General features: G+C 33.5%; 1 long non-coding RNA gene across 5 annotated transcripts in view; it reads right to left on the minus strand.

The window, feature by feature from the left end:
- The window catches only part of LOC111088947, a 25000-nt gene extending 22412 nt beyond the window's left edge, over nucleotides 1–2588 (minus strand). For 4 of the 5 annotated variants that reach the window (XR_002613319.1, XR_002613316.1, XR_002613318.1 and 1 more), the window contains exon 1: nucleotides 2071–2588. This is a non-coding gene — a long non-coding RNA (uncharacterized LOC111088947). Of the gene's footprint in view, nucleotides 1–503; nucleotides 1800–2070 lie in introns of those variants that run through there. The other variant, XR_002613317.1, reaches the window with a different exon arrangement.
- Nucleotides 2589–3911: the final 1323 nt, after the last annotated feature.

Raw genomic sequence — 3911 nt, forward strand, 5'->3', positions numbered from 1 at the left:
TGTTAAAGAAGATATTGACATGTTTTTGCTTCAAAGCCAAGTCATTTCTTTAATCAGGGCATTAACAACCTGATTGTAAGATGGAGATGCATCATCGATAAGAATGGAGACTATTTCATTTAATAAATGTTTAGTTTTGATAAATATGTTCTTCGGGTTTTTTCATCTAAAAAAAAGTGACATTAATTTCTTGACGACCTAATAGAATAAAAAAAATTCTTTAAGCAAAATGACCTAAATAATATACAATACCTGTGAGATTATTATTATTAGACATTCTAAAAAGTTTATTTTTCATATATATTCATGTTTGAGAAATACATCAAAAAATGCACTGTAATTTATTCACAGTATTTACATGTACTATATTTAGAGCATTTATTTTAATAAACCTTAATATCAATATATCTACATGTAAAACATCTACAGACCTCACATTTGTACAAATTCTGAATTTTTTAAATAGATGTTTCACTAAAAACACAGATCTATATAATACCTACTTTTATGGAAATGCAGATTAACACCTTCTAAAGTAGGTCTGGCATTTCAAAAAATCTACAATAACAATGTTGCAACATCACTTACAATAATTAAAAGTGTGTTGCAAATACCAATACATGATTGCATTCCCAAAACAAATGGAAACAACAGAACACAATGGGAACAAAGAACCAAATGAATCAACCACCATCACGCAGATAATTTGGTATGAGCTATGGCTCAGTTTGATTGGCTAATACTACTACATAGTATGCAGTATAAGTGCACCTACACTACGTGCTTTATCAGCATCTTGTTTGTATTTCCCAAGGTTAGTTTGTAACGCATATTATGGTTCTCTTGGAGAAGCTTGTAAGATGAAAAATTAAGCAACTTAGGAAATATGCAATTCAAGAGGGTCCCATGGATGTCCAAAGGGATGGAGAGGCAAGAAGGGGCACTTGCCCCCACCTGGAAAATGAGAAACATAATTCTTTCTTTAGTCACTCGCCATATATATAAGATTTTTTTGTATTCGATTCACAATTTCATACTACTTTTGCCCCCCCCCCCTCCTGGAAAAATTTCTGCAGACACCCATGGAGCATCCCCCATTAATACCTTTCATATTTCACTGAAAAAATAATGAAACTATTTCAAATGAACAAAAGCAAGTGAGAACAAGATTATAAATAGAAAAGTTGAAGGAAACAATTAATAAAAGAAGGCAAAAAGTCTGATATTCCCATGTTTTCTTATTCGTATCCACAGTTGAATCTGATTGATGTTTTGGTTTATTGATAAAAAAACCACAAGATCTATGGGAAAATGTTTTATAAGGATATCACTTACTAAAGTATGTACATACATCAGGAACAAAAGTTCATTAGTGAATACCTAAAAGTTATGGATATTTAACAGACTTTCCAAAATATTTATAATAACTAACCTTATGTTACTATTTTGACTCCTTCGAATCTTTGAATGTTTTAAGATTGTTTTTATTAATTTTAATTTATACAAGTATCTATATGTATATTCATGCATCATGCAGATATATTTTGTGGTTAGAAATACTCATAATAAAACACATCACAGCTCTTTTTGTTTCTAATACTAATTTCACAAAGAAGTCTTCAAAACAGAGAAGAAGAAATTACTATAACAGTTAAAAAAGAACTTATAGGTGAAACTAATAATAAGGCAAACTTGCAATATACTGTATTATAAAGCAATTTTTGAATTACTCCACTTAAACAAAATTTGTACTGAGCTGTGTACACATTACAACTATACTACACTATAGTATAATGAAACCTAAAACTCTTCTTACATTTGCATTTCATGATATCATTTACTCTTTACTTTGATACACCTAAAATATTTAGATTATAAACCCATTATTCATATTATGATGGGTTCATATTCTCTTTAAATTATTTTTATATACAAGTTCTTCCATGCATAGTAGACATGATTTCAATTTATCCATTATCATCAACTTTCCACTGTAAGCGTGCAGTTTCTTCCATTAATTCCTGCTTTTCAAATCTTATTACTGAATAAATTATCTAGTTTCCCCACTACCTCCTCTCATGATGACCTAGTCTTCAACTTTCAATCCAAACTTTCCAATTCCTGCTATCAAACTTAACAAAGTCTACAAAATAGAAATATGGTTAAGTTCAATTTTGACCCACTTGAAACGTTGCACATAGCTCATACTCATAGCCTTTACATGCAAATTTTGGTTGAGACAGGCCAAATAGACTCGGAGAAGTTAGGGTGCAAACATACACACATTTCGTCTTTATGTATATGGATATATCTAGATAAATGCTTATCTTTGATAGTTTTATGTTTTATCGTAACTTAAGGTTGGGAAGTTGCTGTCCTAGAATTACGCTTTATTGTATCACAAAAGTACCAGCAAATTATTACAAAAATAATTTCAATGCGAAAAGTAGCTTTATTGATAAATTTCTTAGAATTTCTAACAGAAAGCGTACGAATACTTGAGGTTATAACTTATAATAGGCCACATTTAGATGATAGAATATGTTTCATAGCTATTTCTCTTAAGACTGAATAAACTAAACATAGAATCAATTGTTACGACAGCGGAAGTCACGTAACGCTAGTAACACGTCATGACATTCTAGAAGGATCATGTCTGTTCGTTGCAACTCTAGTCTTCTCTACGCGCCCTCTATTTATATATATATATATATATATATAAGCCAGCAAAAGAACTGACGGCATGAATAACTGCAGATTGTAGAGATAGAGACAGATAATCGAGTCAAGTCGTAAGTAAATTGCGTGAATAGTTGTGAATTATAGCGTGTGTTTAAGTTAAAGAGACTGTGGAAATTAAGTGTATTGCAAAGTTGTATTGAGAAAGAATAAACTAGTTTTATTTAAGAAAAGACTTGTATCACTGAAGTTTTTTGGAAATAATTTCTACGGAAAATTAACCAACGGCCAGAGACGTAACAAACTACTTCCTCTAGCCAGGACATTTCCTCATCAAAAGTTGTTGCAAATACAATGTCATCATCCAGGTACACTAGGGCTATCCTCCATTGTTGGCCTTTCAGTACTCTTTCCATCAGCCTCTCAAATGTTGCTGGAGCATTACTGACCCCGAATAGCATCACACGGTATTGCCAGAGACCTTGGCTATAACTAAATGCAGTCTTAGGTTTATCTGCTTCTACCATTTTTACTTGATGAAAACCTGACTTTATGTCCAGAGTTGAAAACCACCTGGCTCCACTTAGGGCATCAAGAGTATCACCAGTTCTTTGCAGTGGGTATGAGTCTTTTTCGGTTATACTGTTAAGAGCCCTGAAGTCCACACAGTAACGTTAGGTCCCATCCGCACTGCTTTCACCTTGTCAGGATCAGTTTGCACACCATGCTCACTTACAATGTGACCTAAGTAAAGCACCTCTTTCTGGAACAAGTGGCATTTCTTGGGATGGAGTTTGAGGTTTGCTGCTTTCAAATGCTTGAATGATGACTGGCCAACACCAAACAATGTGGGAGAGTTAAGAAGTTTCTTTGGACTCTGTACCTATTACCGGAAGTTTGTGAAGGACTTTGCACCTATAGCTGCTCCACTACATGATTTGGTGAAAAAAGGCCAGAAGTTAAAATGGACAGTTTCTTGCCAGCATGCTTTCAAGACATTGAAATAAAATCTAGCCTCAGCTCCACTTTTAAAGCTTCTAGATCCCTCACTGTCATACATACTGGATTGTGATGCTAGTAAAGTCAGAATTGGAGGAGTGCTGCCTCAGAAAGTGGGTGAAAACGAACATGTGGTGGCCTACTTCAGTGGGGTTTTGAGTAGACCAGAGAGGAACTACTGTGTAACATGGAGGGAACTTCTTGCTATAATAAAGAGTCTGACATATTTCCAT

This window comes from Limulus polyphemus, unplaced genomic scaffold (assembly GCF_000517525.1).
Source record: "Limulus polyphemus unplaced genomic scaffold, Limulus_polyphemus-2.1.2 Scaffold4836, whole genome shotgun sequence".
Lineage (NCBI taxonomy): Eukaryota > Metazoa > Arthropoda > Merostomata > Xiphosura > Limulidae > Limulus > Limulus polyphemus.